Genomic DNA, 16,127 nt, shown 5'->3' on the forward strand with positions numbered 1-16,127 from the left:
GTGTCCGACTCTTTGAGAGCCCATGCACTGCAGTCCACCAGGCTCCTGTCTCTGGAGTTCTCCAGGCAAGAATACTGGAGTGGACTGCCATGCTCTCCTCCAGGGGAGCTTCCCAACTCAGGCACTGAACCCAGGTCTCCTGCATTGTACGTGGATTCTTTACCATCTGAGCCACTGGGGCAGCCTAGTTCCCTCATTTATAACGCGCAAATACTGCTAATTCTCAGAGTTGTGTAAATATAGCTTACTCAAATAAGACACATGGGAGGCACACAGCCCTTCAAATGTCAACCACCCCATCACCCCCACGTTCCCCTCACTGTGAGAAGACGGCTCATGTAATACGCTGGATAACATTTCCTAAGGCGTTATGATCAATATGTTAAAGTTGGCGTGAGACACTGAAATCAGATTGGACATCAGTACATAGAGGCTGTGGGTCTGGGGGCTTCTCTGGAGGGAAAGGGTAGCACATAAGCCAAGGGATGTTGACAAGGAGTCAACAGTCAGGGAAGAGAATAGACATACAATCTGAAACTGGGATGGGAATCTTCTAACTACGTCCATCCATCTAGTCATGCGTCACAGTTTCACCAAGATGACAATGTACCAGGAGGTGAATGAGGCTCAGAGGACATGAGCAAGTATGGCAGGTGAGTCCAATGTAAATAAAGAGATGACGTAACGAGGGCCCCAAAGGAAGACCACGTGTGGGGGCCAACTTGGGACCACGTCCAAGGGAGGGGCTGGGACAGTCCTGTCTTTCGTGGAGGGACTGACAACAGCAGGGCCACAGGTCACTCCTCGGGACTACTGGCAAAGGCAGCCCCTGGGGGAGGGAAGGGCACCCCTCTCCAGTGTTCTTGCCTGGAGAATCCCATGGACAAAGGAGCCTGGCGGGCTGCAGTCCATAGGGTTGCAGAGAGTCAGTCACGACTGAAGCAACTTAGCACAATAAACACAGAACATCAAAACCAATCAGCAGGCATTCACTGATCGCCGCCTCAGAGCCCAGCGCTGGGCCAGACACCGGAAAGACAGGTAAAACGGAGGATGCGGTGCGCCTGCACGCGACCATGCAGTGTAGCTGTGCAATGACCTCTCACATACAGGATGGGTCGGTACCTCAGAGTGCACGCAGAGGACAGCGCTGCAGTCATTTAGGGCTGCGTGAGCATGGAGCTGGCTGGGGGTGGTGGAGGGGTGGGGTTCGGAGAGGAATGGGATCTGAGCTGGGCTCCACAGGTGTGGCCCGGGCAGGTGAAGGACGGGCGGGGATGCTGACATTGAGTTAAATGTGGCAGGGGGTGAGGTGGGGGGTGGGGAAGTCAGCAAGCATGGGGAAAGCCACTGCATGTGGGAGCTTTGGGAAACTAGACGAGGTATTTGAGGCAACACGGGATTGCTGCGTGTGAGAGAAAGCAAGTACACGTGTGCATTCCGCCCGCCCCACGTGCACATGCGCGTGCGCACACGCCGTGAAAGTGAGATCCAAGGTGGCGGCAGAGATGAGAGAAAACGTGAAGTTTATGAAGGACACAAGAAACGAGTTTGTTGGACTTTACCTGGGAAGCACTAGGCTGGAGACACAAAGTGAACCAGCCGGGGCCGCAGTCCTCATGGCCTCGGCGGGCTTGCAGGGGTCCAGACAAACGGGCAAAGTGGGTTTTAGGTACCAGAACAGGGGGAGACTCTAGGGTCTATAGGGACCCAAAGCTGAGGCCCTGGACTAAAGGGTCAGGATAATAAGCTTTCCCAGGGCCTCCTAGTCTCCACGTCTGCAGAGGTGTGGGCAAGAAGAAATGAGGATGGTTGGGTCCTTCCGGGTTCCCCAGAGAGGCTGGGAGCCCTTTCTCAGGATGCCTTGATGAAGAGGGTGTACCGGTATCCCTGTCTGTCTGGAGGGCCGGGGTTGTGGCCCACCTCTGACTGCAGGTGGGCAGGACACGCCACACACCCTCCCTTGCTTCACCTCATGGGACTGGAAGCACCTTCTGAGTCCGACACAAATGCACAAACCGTAAGGAGAACCCTGAGTGGCTTTCTATTCTGTTTCTCCAGCTTTACCGTGTAATTATTGGCTAGGAAAATTTTACTTGTGGCTTAAATTTGAAACATTTGCTAGATTGTAATTTTTTAAGGACAAACATAACAAAGCCAGAGTTTTAAACTCAGTGGTAGACAGTATGTTAAACCACTGCCCAGGCCCCTCCTGGGTTCCCCCCACCCTTGGGGAAGCACGTGGAGGCCCAGCACCCTCGATGCCTGGGAAAGGCCACTGGGGACACAGCCGAATGCTTCTTATTCTTGGCTCTTTTAAAAATACATTGTCTCTCTTAAAAATGAAGACAATACGACTGATGGAGAGGAAAGCATTATTATTTATCCCCTAAAATCATCCTTAGAAGCTCAACACAACCTGAGCCCCCACCCCGAATTCCAGGCCTGGGAGGAGGGAAGGTGGCACTTACTGGCACCGCGGGCAGCTCCTCCGACCAGCAGATCTTGTTGGACATGCTTAATTGATATTCCTGACATGGTAACACCATGACCGAGCTGTTAGCAAAGTGATACGTGATGTGACGGCTGCTTGTGGGCCACCTAGGAGGGGCACCTGCCCCCAGGAGGCCTCGGGCAGCAATCTTCCTTTGGCTTTTTCTCCTCAGGAAAGTGGCTCCATTTCTTGGTTCAGGGTGTTTCGTCTTTATACAGCACTGTCTGCCTAGGAGCTCGGGGAGGCCGCTGGTAGAGAGCCAGGGCCCTGATGCGTCCTTCTCTGTGGTTCTTGTGGACGCGGAGGTGGCCTGTGGGTCCATTAAAGGTCACAGGTTCACGTTGGGGCTCAAGGGGAACTGAGTCCTTGGCCGTGGGCGTCTCGAGGCCTGAAGTCCCCGGCCAGGCAGACAGGGTGAGTCACTGCTCCTCTGGGGTGGCCGTGGTGTCTTCGCTACCCCGTCTCCACCCCCTTCGCTTTATTCCCAAGAGGCACTTCCAAGCTTCTAGAGCATCTTCTAAACATCACATTCACTCAGGGCTCCAAGGAGCACAGCGTGTTCTCAGAGAACATTGCTCAATTCCGTCTCCTGTGGGAAGGAGTCAACATTTGTTTTATTAAGAACTAGCCGTGAAATAAGTTAATTCTCATCCAGAAAAAGAAAAAGTGAAGTGGCAGGGGGGCCGTGGCGGGTATATTCAAGTCTCCCACTTTGGCCCATAGACAGCAATGCTATTATTTTTATTTTTGGAAGTCCAGGAGATAATAAATTCACCACATGGATAGAGGAGGTTTTGGGAAAGCTGCCTGTGACAAGTAAATGATTTGTTTCATTTTGTAAAAATGAGGTTCTTCTTTCTGACCTAAGCCCTTTTCTAAGCATTCCTCAAAGGGCAGCGGCCTCTCCCACCGGGCTTGGACGGGAGCTGTGTGGTTGGAGGGTGGCCTGGCTCTTGCTGGCCTTGCCTTCCCACGCAGTGACCTCTGGCAGGCCCCAGGCCCCAGGCCCTGGGTTCAGTGTCTTCACCTCTGAGACAGGCAGCTGTATGTGCCAGTTTCCCTGCTGCTCTAATATAAGAGGATTCTAAGCTGTGACATCAAGTGTGAGGTGGGTCTCTGCCCTGGCCCACACCTAAGGGGCTTCAGTCATAAGCCCCTGTGTGCAAAGTGGCCCTGCCAAGAGAGCAGCATTCTGAATCATCCAAAACCATGAAGAATGTTGGCTCTGACTTCAGAAGGGCAGGATAAACAAATCCGTGCCTAGGCGGGCACTTGCTGACTGACTGTCTCTGCCCTTTTAACTCCTCGGGCCCTGAGTGCTTCTGTGGAGCCTTCTGACTCTGATGCGCCAGGCTGGTACCTATGCCAGCTTCCTTAAGGGCGGGCAGGCCGAGCTTGGGGCCAGTGCTCATTAATCTTTCTGTATAGTCACCAGAAAGTCACTGCTGTTTTTTTTCTTCCAATCTCTACCCACAAAATAGATTGGTTCTCCCTCCAGACTGGTCAAAAAGAATAAAGCTGCGCTCTTATTAAAAAATCCTCCCCCTAAACCACATGCCCCAATCCAGTGAGTCTAGAGATTCTTTTTGGCTGGAATGGATCCTACAATCAACTGGCCACTAGCTTTCAAATCTGTTTTGATTTGGCCTTTATTGAGGCTGTAGGAATCGGGACATGGTTCTGGCTTCTAGCAGAATTCGCCTCAGTTCTTCTTGCCTCAGAGAAACTGGGAACACTTTTGACTGTCCATATTTTTTTGTGTGGCTCACAGAAAATAAAACAATAGGGAAAACCCAACTTCCTAGTCACAGCTCACAGCATCTTTGGCAACTAAGTAGTGAGTTCCATGGCCTTGCTGAAAACTGTCCCAGGCTTGTCAGAGCAAGGAAATACACCCAGTGCTCAAGACAACCTGCCCAAGAAAACGACTGGGGTTCTGCCTTCAGGGGCACCTCAGCAGTAGAGAATAACGAGGCTCACAGTGTATAAAGCGTAAAAAATTAAGCCTTTAAAGGTAAAGAACTGCATACTCGGAAAGCCAGCGATGTGGTCTCTGACTGTGAAAACTCAAACAGTGGTCACGACATAGCTAACCGTGTAGAGCTTTTGCATTTGGTCAGTGTCTGATTAATCGTCACCAGACTTGTCATGGCCTTATAGGAACTGAGTAAGCTGGGAGTGTTTCCCGAGAGCCACTGTTCAGCTGTGAACATGTAGACAGCCTTCTGTTTTTGTCTTTTGGAAAATCTAATCAGTTGAAATGACGACTTGGTGGTCAGACTTGCACTTCTCTAGCTACTTGAAAAAGGCTTATTTTGCCAGGCAAGGAGTGAGATTATGGTTAACTCGGTTTTTTTAGACTGAGGTCATCTCTATTCATTGGTGTAGTAAACAAGTCAGACTAAAAAAAAAAAAAAAAAACCCTTCCTTTCAAGAGTAACATTGCATTTTTATCTTCTCTGGGATGAAATGAAAGCACCGTAATTTTTAAAAACAACATCCACCAGAGTATCTAAGAATGATATAGAAAACTTAAAAAAAAAGAAAAAGAAACCTTAAACCTCATTTGCTCATTTCTAAGGATACTGGCAGCTTAGGTATCCTATCACTCCATGTCATTTTATTCCTTGAGCGCTCTTATTGTACAAGGTCAAACAGAATCGTAAGCCAACATTTTCAAAACCTCTTCATTCCATTCTTAAAGATATCCATCAATGGATAATTTGTGTCTGTTCAATTAAAACAACCACAGCCCCTGTAACTGTTGAGAAAAGCCCTCTGCGCTTGCCAAAGACACCAGCCAGGAAGGACCATCAGGACAGTCTCCTTTTTGGTCTCCCGGGGCCTCAGTTTCACTTTTCCTATCAGCTTGATGACACCCAGGACACATAAAGGATCCCTTTCTCGGCAGCACCGACGGTGCCCTGAGATCCTTGCACAGCAAGGCGGGGTGGGAGGCCTCCCCGGTTTGCCTGGGCCGGCCTCGCCAGGGCACTGTTCCCAGGGCGGTGACTCAGCTCTGGAGGCCACCTGCTGCGGGGGCGCTGCCACCTTCCGGGTCACTGCCAGTCATGAGGGTACAGGGACAGGGCAGAGCTGAATGGACTCAAAGAATCAACAGCTCAGAGCCAGGTCAAGGGCAGTGCCGGAAGCAGAGCCTTTGTTTACAGAAAGCCCAGCATTTCCAGGAGAGGCTGTGTGTGTGGAGGGGCTTCCCACCTGGGTGCTGAGCGTCTCGGGCAGCACCGAGACGGTGGGCCTTGGGCCATGGTGTTAAAATGAGGGCAGGGCCATGGGACAGCTCCCACTTTCACCACCACTTTGATCAGATCACCATGGCTTTCACAGGCAATAAAGGGTGCCCACTGCTGCAAGATACCCCCACTGCATTTGAGGTCTGCCCATCACCTTCCATCTCTTACGTCCACCCTTCCTCCAGGGCAGCCTCCTGCCTTCCCTTAGGTAAAACCTCTGCTCCAGCTAAAATAAGCCGCCCCCAGCACTCTGCCCTGCAGGGCTCGCTCCCTCTCTGTGCTTCTGTTTTGAGAGGCCGATTGGGCTGCTAGCAGTCAGACACAGGGCTATCCCACCTCGGATTCTCCTCGTTCTCTGCCTTTTCTCTGAGCTGAACCTTTAAGGTCCAGTTCAACCTTCCCTACTTTACACGGCCTCCCTGGGCCACTTGGGCATGTCACCTTCTGCACTCACCAGCACTTAGGTCTCAACTGCAAACCCACCTGATGTGCACTCAGGCTCTAATGTGTTTCGGTCAGTGACAAACACTTAAGGGACCTGTGCTCAGAGTGTGAGGAGAAAAGACAGGACCCTGCGGCAGGAGTCTACCTCTCTCCCTCCTGCCGCAGGAGACTCACGTGCGCGCATTGCCGTCGAGCACATGCAAGGAGCTCTGCAGGCTCAGCAGGCTTTATAGAGGAACTCTAGGCTGGGTTTTAAAGGAAGAGGAGGGTTTTAAAGGAGGGACAAGGTTGGACAAGGGAGGGAGGTGGGTTGTTCAGAAACAAGATGGCACGTTCTCTTGAGCATCTCTGCAGCTTTGGGTTCAAGGGTAGGAGGCGCTGGGGGCCGGGATCTGAGCTCAAAGGACTTGGCCCGACTGGCTGAGTACCTGTGCTGTATGAAATGCATCAACGGGGTTACTCCTGGGTGAGAGAGAAAGACGGCAGGGCCCGCTGCGCCCGGAAGTGCTGAGGGGTGGGGCACTTGGACATACATTATCACATTCAATCACCACCATGTTCTTGAGCCATTTGTTTGGCAATTAATCACATGCTGCCTTGTGACATGATCACCCCGGCTATCTCGTCCCCGATGTGGCCTGCATGCTTGTTTTCTCCCCAGCTGGACAGTCAGCCCCGTGCAGGCCCCGAAGGCCTTCCCTCTGACTGCCCACAGTGGCCAGCGCAACGCCTCATACCCACAGAGAGACAGTAACACACGTCTTTCTTCCTCCCTGGTCTTTTTTTTTTTTTAATAGAAGTACAGTTGACTTAACAGACACTCCAGGATGTGCTTCTGCCATATCTCCTGCTAAATAAGTAATTAAGTCCATCAGGAAGTAATTCTTGAGTCCTAGACTCTGGACAGTACTCAGGGTACGTGTCAAAAAGGGTGTGCAGTACAGGTGGGTGGGTCCTGCTGCGGAATCTGGAGGGTGGGCAGGAAGGAGAGTTCAGCCAGCTGCTCTGTGAGGCGAGGCTTCCTTCCATCCACCTTGACTTCTGCGCCTTCGCTCTGGGCCTGGAGCTTCGTTGAGCTCTTTCCCAAGCTCCACCCAGCCCAGGAAGAAGTCGGCGACCCGGGCCTTTGCCTGCGTCTACTCTGCGTCCCTTATTCCTTGTAAGTGGTGACAGCAGTGACAGCCAGACATGCTGACACAGCGAGTCTCCCCCTCGGGCAGCTTGCGTCTCGTGGGAGACGGAGAACAGACCTGGGTCTAACACAGCGTGCCCACGTTTTCCCCACTTTCCTCCTCCCTCTTATCACATCACATTACATCATCTAACCTAAGGCAGAGGGCTCCCTGGAGGAGGTGATACCTGAGATGGCTCTTCAGAATGCACAGGTTATTAGCAGGTGAGCAGATGAGGAAGACAGAGGAGCGCAGGCAGAGATGGAGTCCGGGGCAGTGAAGTGGGCCTTGGGGATCTTCTGAGACTGGTGCCGCAACCTGGAAGAGGAGGAGCCGTTAAAGGGCTTGGAGTAGGAGAAAGACATCAGATTCACATTTTTGAAAGATCAGTTGGGAGGCCATGGATCAGCTTATTTGAAAGTAGTGACTCTGGAGTCAAAAGGGGACAAAAGTAGATGCCAAAGCAGAATGGTTAAGCCCTGGATATGGAGTGATAAGTGGAGAGAGACAGTGCCTGAGAAAGGTCTTTAAAAAGACCTTTAAAACGACAGTATTTCAGAGAGTATTTGCAGAGTATTTCAGCAACAGATTACACACGCGCTGCTGATGCTAGCCACAAGGGGGCAGCCTCAGACAGCCATTCAAGGCCAGGCCCTCCACGATGAAGGGACAGAGTTCCCAGGTTTGCAAAAAAACTGGGAGCTCTGAATTCTGACCACAAGAAGTGGCTGGCCTTTCCCAGGCCTTTTGGATGAACAATTTTAGTGATGAAGAATGTTTACCATTCTCAGTTCAGTTCCTTGTAAAAGTCGATTTGAGACACTTATCTATTCATGGTGGTTCTCTCCTTATCCAGAGATCTCCCAACACTTCAGGTTTGTGACTTACGATACAATAAAGCAGCAGCAGAACTCCATCTGCTCTCAACCTGGCTTTCTCTTCCCAGACTGCTCACCTGCTTAGCACCTCCTGGATTTGTAGATGTCCACTGACAACCCCTAGGTCTCTAGCAAGGAATACCAGACCGTTCTGCCCACGCAGCCTTTAAAGATGTAACTCCTAGTAGAGACTGGATGGAAGCCCCAACTTAAGTGAACGGGGTTCCCCACCACATAAGGCAGAGCTGCTAAGTCCATTTTGAAGAGAAGATACAAGCTCTCTGAACTTGCCCCATAAACATCTCTCTCCCATTGAGAACCTCTTGCAGAAACCACAGAGGGTCAGGTGATTTGGGGGATGGGGTTGGGGGGGTGGTCAGCATGAAAACTGGCGGTCTTGCCTCTCACTGGGGTATCTGAAGGGAAGCCAGCCCAGAAAGTGTTGGGAGTCTGAAACTATGCAGACTGAGAAAGAAAAGTTTTAATGAAAGGGTTTTCACCAAGGAGAACTAGCTAGTAAAGGGCTTGGCCCCCATGACGCAGTCTGACAATGACCCTTCAAAACTGCAGGGAACGGGCGCGTGACTCTGGGACCTCGGCAGGCCCAGGGGTGCCACACCCAGGTCAGCAACACTGCCCACCGAGGTCGCGGGTCCCTTGTGCAATGAGTCGCCTGCGGGAGCTCCCGGGGCCTGGGCTCTGGGTGGGGCTGAGTTTTTCCTTGGGGTGGGGGGCGGCGAGGGCTGCTGTGTAACGAGCCAGTGAGGAAGGTGGGCACCAGGGGCTCCGGGACGCCCCCACCCAGGGCTCTCCTGGTCATCGCTCGCTCTGACTGGCTCTTGTGACCATGTGGGTCTATGTGCCTGAAGAGGCAGGAGAAAGCAGCCGGCTCCATCACTAGGGCCAGTGTGACAGATCCCTCCCAGGAACGGCACACCGCCTTGCAGGCACGCCATACACGTTAACCCCTTCGGGCCTCACAGCAGCCTGTGAGATGGGTGCTGTTCCCATTTGACAGAGGAGGAGGCTCGGGCACTGAGACATTAAGTAACCTTAATGTGTGCAGAGTCATACAGCTAGCAAGTGGCAGAACAGGGCTGCAGACCCCGGCAGCCTGGCTTCAGAGCCTGTGGGCCATACACTGTCTCAGCTTATCAACAGGGGAAGAGAGAGAGGCTCGGGAACCTCCCAGGTCATTGGTGCTTGTAGGGAATGGACAGGGGCTGGGCCTCCCAGCCCCGGCAGCGCTTCCTCCACACAGCACGTGGTGCCTTCTGTGTCTTACTGCCACCACTTGCTCACGTGGCTAGAGAGACCAGCCGGCCCTCAATCCAAACAATGACCAGCTGAGCACACAATGACCAGCTGAGCACAAGTTTTACCAGAGAGGCCCAAACCCTTGTGTGGAAATTGACCTATAACTTCCTTACTACACACAGAAGCCTTGCAGCCTGCAGAGTGATTCTAGAGATAGCCAGTTTATCCCAGGTAGGATCCCCTTCTTTTCTCACTTATTCTTCAGTTGTACTTGATTTATAACCTCACTGAAGTTTTCCGTTGATCTACCATTGCCAGCGGTTTAAACTGGCTCACTCAGAATTTTAAGAACTCACTTTGTAGATGGGCATGTTGTTCTCAACATCAGAACTTCCAGGCATGCCTGAATCACCTCGATAGAAAAGTGAAAGTGAAGTTGCTCAGTTGTGTCTGACTCTTTGTGACCCCATGGACTGTAGCCTACCAGGTTCCTCCATCCATGGGACTTTCCAGGCAAGAGTCCTGGAGTGGGTTACCATTTCCTTCTCCAGGAGATCTTCCCGACCCAGGGACTGAACCCGGGTCTCCCACATTGTAGGCAGACGCTTTACCATCTGAGCCACCAGGGAAGTCCACCTCAATAGAAAGAGTGAACTATGTTCCCTGGCCCTGATTTCGAGAGAATACCATGTGTAGGAGGGAAGACACTGGTCCCTGGGGGGTGGGGGGAGGGTGGGGAGATACAGAGTCGCGTCACAGACTCAGGCCTGAACTGTGCGAGTTTCAAAGCTGCTCCATCAAATTGGCAGCCCACCAGGCCTCATGAGTATCTGAAAACGACATGGAAGTGAAGTGAACCAAAGCAAGTATGCCTGGCAGGGAACCTCCCGCTGGAAGTACTGGGCTGGGGGGAAACCTATGTCTCGAAGCAGCCCTGACCAGCTAAAAATATCTTCCACTTCTGCTCTTGTCCGTCTGGTCACTGTCCTAGACGCCAGCTCAGCACAGCCTGGTCCAGAGAACCTATTACATCACCGTCCACCTCTACTTTGTAACTGGATAAAGAAGACAGGATCTTCTCTTTTTATTTTACGGGATCTTCTCTTTTTTTTTCTTTCTCATGGACTTGAATACAAAGTTACAGGCTAGGATATAACAACTTTATGTTAAAATGTACATGCCAAGGGTAGCTAGCTGTTCCAGCCTGGCATCTCAACTTTGCAGGTAGAATCCTTTAAAGGAAACCACTTCCTTGAACTATAGACTAGCAGAGATCCAGCTAAGTGTTGGCACTCCTGATGAGAGTCAAGCAAACAGGATCTCATATAAAGGAAAACTTCTGTGTAATATGCCGCGTGGTCAAGCTGCTCTGACCTCCTGTGGCTTCAAAGCTCGTCTGCTCTATTGCACAACCCACAACCTTGAGAACAATCGGCTCTTCCTGCCAGCAGCTTCTCCGAGTCCACCTGTCCCTACAGGTAGTAAAAGAGGAGAAGGATCAGGAATCGGTGTTTACACAACACTGCAGAGCACTCTCTTCCTCCTGGCCCTGCCCCCCGCCCCCCCCAAGTGAGTTCGAAGTTCATTTCTGCTAAAATGGGGGAGAGGTGATTCAAAGAGCGAACGCACGGATAAAGAGGGAAAGGTTCAGAAAGAGGGAAGGCTTCGAGCAGCCAGAGGCCTGCCCTGACCTCGCCGCAGTTGAGAGGAACCCTTCCTGCCCACTTGGGACTCGGGACTCGGGAGAGGGACTCGCCTGCAGGAGGCAGTCAGGCTGCTCACCGGGGAGGCTCAGACCTCTAAACCTCAGAGGAGGTTTAGAGTCAGAACCTGCCCCACCCCCACCCCATCTCCAGGAAACAGCTCCACCCAATCAGCAGACCACCTGCCCCAGAACTTCAGGGGCCAAGAACGTAGGTTTCTTCACAGAACTGACCAAGAGTTTTGTTTTAGTCCTGGCGCCTGGCTGTCTCCCTGCTCACAAGACTGGCACGCGTGACCACAGTAGGGCAGGCAGATCGTCCGTTTTAAAGCCGTTTCCATGTCAAGTCACTTTATAGTCCCGTGGGCATATTCTCACACTTCAGGGCGCCTGACACGACTGCTGGTTTCACTGAAATCTGCATCTGCTGTAGATCCCCTTGACAAGTGACAGCGGCAAGACAGCGAAGTGGCAGGCGGCCTCTGGAGAGCAGGGCTCTCCTAAGAGCCAGGGGCCTGGGCCGGGGACACTTCTGGGGCTCACCGGCCAGGGCCTGAGACCTCTTGGGTGGACGTCTTCTGGAGCAGAGATGGAGCAAGCTGGAGGCCTCTGAGCGGCCGCACCTGCTTGCCCCTCCCTCACCTGGGCCACACCAGCCTTCTTGATCCTCACAGGCCAGGCTGTCCCCCACCCCAGAGCTCTTGAATGTGCTGCTCTCTGTGCTTGGAACCTGCCCCCTGGTGCCTCCGTAGACACACTCCTTTCCCATCCTCCAGCTCTCACCTTGGAAATCACCTCCTCAGAGAACCACGTGAAGGGAAGGCTGTGTCTCATCACAGCACATTTCCCCTGGTCTCAGGGAACCTGGGTTTTAATAGGCTGTTTTTCTGGGCATTTACTCAAGTTCCATGGCAACAGAGGTCACTATCCTCTGTGCTGACCAGTGCCTGGCACGCCCAAGAAATCTTTGTTGACTGAAACAGCCTGCCTTGACCTCCTCAAGCTGCTCTGATCTCCGAATGCCCTGGAGAAGGTACCTCCAGCCATATCTGCACCTCATCCTGACCCTGCCCACCCCCCAGGAAAACCACAGTAAACGCGGGGATGGCTTCTCACTGTGCATGAATGAATGAAGTCACTCAGTCGTGTCCAAGTCTTTGCGACCCCATGGACTGTACAGGTGCCTTCATCCGTGGCATTTTCCAGGCAAGGATACTGGAGTGGGTTGCCATTTCCTCACTGGGAATAACCAAGTACAAAAGGAGGCGTCCATAACTAACACTCCAGACCACTACTGAAGGAATGCCTAACGTTCTGTCATGGTGGCAAAATTAATCTGTGTGCAATTAAATATCCTCCCTTTGACAACATTCCCCGGAGTACCCAGAACAGAGCAGGGCTCAGTATGAAATCCTCAACTCTTCAAGTTTAGGGAGTGCTGCCCTGAATCTCTCTTTCCTCCTCTGGCTCTGTTGTACTCCACGGGTTCCCTGCTTATGGTAATAACACAGGTCCTGCATTCCAGGTGAGTCAGTCACCTAAGCCCTGTGTGTCCAAGACGCTGCCAATTCACTTGCTTGCCACCCCCGCCCCCACCCCACAGGCCCGGGAAGAACACCCCCATCTGATACTAAGGTCTGTTCAACTGGTTCACTACCCAGCCCACTGCAGCCAGGATCCTCTCAACAACCTTTGACTTGCCAAGCGAACCAGCCCCCAACTCACATTCTCTTGCTCAACACACCTCCCATCTTGCTCATTTCTTACTCCCTGATACACCAGGACCTTACTCAGTTTGCTTAAGGACTTCACCAGAACTCCGTCAGCCATTTTTTCCCCAAAGCTCCCCCAAATTAAGACCAGCAGCAGCCTGGTCTGCAAACAAAATATTCACCATCAACACCTTGAAATCTGGAAAGGATCTGGCACAAGTCACTGGAAGGTTTTCACTGGAAACGCGGGTGAGGGTGGGGGTTAGGAGGATGCCAAGGAGGCCAGCAAGAAAAATTAACACCCGTTGATTCTTCCTCCGGATCTACTTGGTTAGGCCAAGAATGGCATGCTGCTCTGCTCCAGAGTCTAGTAGCTGTATTAAGACTAGCCTTGGGATATTCACATGGTGTATTAGAGCATAAGGTGTGGGGTCAGAGACCTGAGCTCAAGTCCTGGCTTTCCCACCTCCTAACCACGTATATGCACGTGGGTAAGCTGCTGTTTCCACATCAGTGCAAAGGGGTTAAAGGAGTTGATCTCCCCGTGTTGCCATGAGCATTCAGTACAGTAAAATCATGAATGTACCTTATGAACTGTAACCACTAGGTACTGTATATATTAGTTTCCCTTATCACCACATATGCCATTTCTACCTGTCTCTCATTCGAACATTTGTAGCGCATCTGTCGTGTCAGACACTGTCCTGGGTGTCAGAGTTTATTCAAAAGTTGTTGTTTAATTGCTAAGTTTTGCCCAACTGTTTTCCGACCCCATGGACTGCAGCCTGCCAGGCTCTTGTGTCCATGGGATTTCCCAGGCAAGAATACTAGAGTGACTTGCCATTTCCTTCTCCAGGAGATCTTCCCGAACCAGGGGTCAGACTTGCATCTCCTGCATTGGCAGGCAGATTCTTTAACATTCAGCCCCCAGGGAAGCCCCTATCCAAAAGTAAACAATAGCAATCCTGGGCCAGCTTTTCCAGTCAGGAAAGACAGACGAGAAACAGGAAGTTAGAACTTAATATAACGTGTGCACGAAGAAGTAAGCAGAGGGCACTGTGGAAGCATTTGGGGCACTTGACCTGGTCCTGAGCAGTCAAGGACAGCTGCCTGTAGGAGGATTCATCTGAAGGGAACAGTAGTGGTTGGCTAGGAAGAGAGAGAAGGAAAGAGCTTCCATGTAGGGCGCATGGATCGGCAGAGACCATGGAATAGGGGAGGGATGGGATAGTGCCAAAAGATGAGACCAATACACGAAGGGCCTTTGTGCTACAACAGTGGAAAACCAGTTCCCCCACAATTGAGGCAGTATGTAGGCAGTCAACCAAACAATAACAGTCTCATAAGACAACAGATTTCTGGGTCCCGAGAGTGTGCTTAAATTATAGGGCTGGAACTTACTGGAAGGCACAATATTAATGAGTTTCTATTCACTTCCAATAATAAAAGAAAAAGGGATTCCTCATGAGCCAACCACACTGGTTTCTTTGGTAGCTGGGATAGCTGCTTTGTTAATTCCCTTTTTTGGACATACTACTCTCTCTTAACCAATGGTGCATTTGCTGGAGCCATGGGGCTGTGTTGTGGTAACATGCATCATTAATAACAAGCTGCAACCAGGTGATCCAGAGCAAGGTTAGGCATGAAAATGCCCAGCTTTGGGGGCTGTATTCATCCTCCCTAATACATTAAAAGCACCACGGAAGATAATGGACTAAATGAAGCCTTGCAGCCCCAAAGAATAAAAGTACCTCCAAAATATGAGTTGTTTATGGAAACTGAATAGGATATCAATTAAGAGCTTGGGTTTAGGAGCCAGACTGCTGTGATTCCATCCTGGATCTTGCACTTACTACCTGTGTAATCTTGGGAAATAAAAACCTTTCTGCACCTCAGTTTCCTATCTATAAAATGGGTATAGTAACAGCACCCACCGCATAGGATTGTTTATTAGAACAGACAACCAAGTACAGTACTTCGCCTAGTGCCTGATGTACAGTGCCCAGCTAATACTGTTAGCTACTGCTGTTAGCAGTACAGATCTCTCAGACCTGTGGTGGGTCACGTCTATTCTCACCTATTGTTTACATGGATGAAAAATTAGAGACTTGAACACAGAAATGACTTATCCCTGTTAATTCTGCCCCCGGAAGACTGAGGCGACAGGAAACACGACCGCGGTGTCCTGGAATCCCCGGTTAGGTTGATCATGGCTGGTACAGTTTAGGTCACAGCTAACTGGCACTGTTACCATCACAGTTTCATCTGAGATGGCTCTCAATTAAATCGGTACGTGAAAGATTCCATCCTGGAAAATATCTCCAATCTATCTAAATCAGTGTTTCTGTGCTCTCTGTTGTTGTTTTTAAATCCCTGAGAGTAACACCATAGTGTTTCATGAGCATTTTCTCAAGACACCTAGCTTAGAAGTTAAGGAGTACCCCCAGATCTTATTTTCCTTACAAACTTGTCATATAATCCCATTGCCTGTGAATGTACCCAAACCTCATGCTTAAAACCTTTACAATTGCATTTCGACTCATTTTAAAGCTGGTTTATATTTTTGACATGTTAACCCCTTTGGGGATATTAAGGTTCCAAACAGATGTAACCCAGTTAATAAAGCACCTTACACAGGAGTCCCAGTGCTAATGTTACAGGACCTGGTAAATAACTTCATACTCCCTCCACAGCATTTATGATCTCACGGTCGTATTTCCTGCAGACCAAGCCCAGAAGCTAGATTTTAAAACTAGCTGTGGATTCAGAAGACGATTCATAAACCCCCTGCACAGCCTGTTGATGACTGGTGGGGAGAGCAGGTTCTTTCATCGGTCTGCTTCACATTTTAACAGCGCAGAAAATAACAGGTTAGAGTGGTGCTTTGTAACTACCCTCCCTTGCTCCTGGCAAATTAATGAAAGCCCAATCAACTCCCTACTTTAGTATCTGGGTATCTGTTAAGCAGCACTGGGCTGGGAGAGGTGAGCATGGTGGGGTACAATGGTACTGGGGAGGTGGGCAGAGGGCTAAGGGTGGGGCAGCTGTGTGTTCAAAGGCAGGGCAACAGGAAACGGCCTGGCAGGTTTGGGAAGCAACATGCTGAGTCTTGCTGGAGCGTAAAGGTGAGAGGGGACAGTGGCAAGGGAAAAACTCAGGTTATTTAACTTTTCCTTCCCTCTGAAAATTCACTCAAATAGGATGCCTCTTCTGA

General features: G+C 50.9%; 1 long non-coding RNA gene across 7 annotated transcripts in view; it reads right to left on the minus strand.

The window, feature by feature from the left end:
- LOC106991099 (uncharacterized) overlaps nucleotides 1-16,127 on the minus strand; it is a 239,365-nt gene that overhangs the window by 27,077 nt on the left and 196,161 nt on the right. For all 7 annotated transcript variants that reach the window (XR_009600443.1, XR_009600442.1, XR_009600439.1 and 4 more), the window contains 2 exons: nucleotides 7,552-7,682; nucleotides 2,472-3,083 (listed from right to left, as the gene is read on the minus strand). This is a non-coding gene — a long non-coding RNA (uncharacterized LOC106991099). The remainder of the gene's footprint in view (nucleotides 1-2,471; nucleotides 3,084-7,551; nucleotides 7,683-16,127) is intronic.

The sequence above is a fragment of the Ovis aries genome, chromosome 4 (genome assembly GCF_016772045.2).
Source record: "Ovis aries strain OAR_USU_Benz2616 breed Rambouillet chromosome 4, ARS-UI_Ramb_v3.0, whole genome shotgun sequence".
In the NCBI taxonomy this organism is placed as follows: Eukaryota; Metazoa; Chordata; class Mammalia; order Artiodactyla; family Bovidae; genus Ovis; species Ovis aries.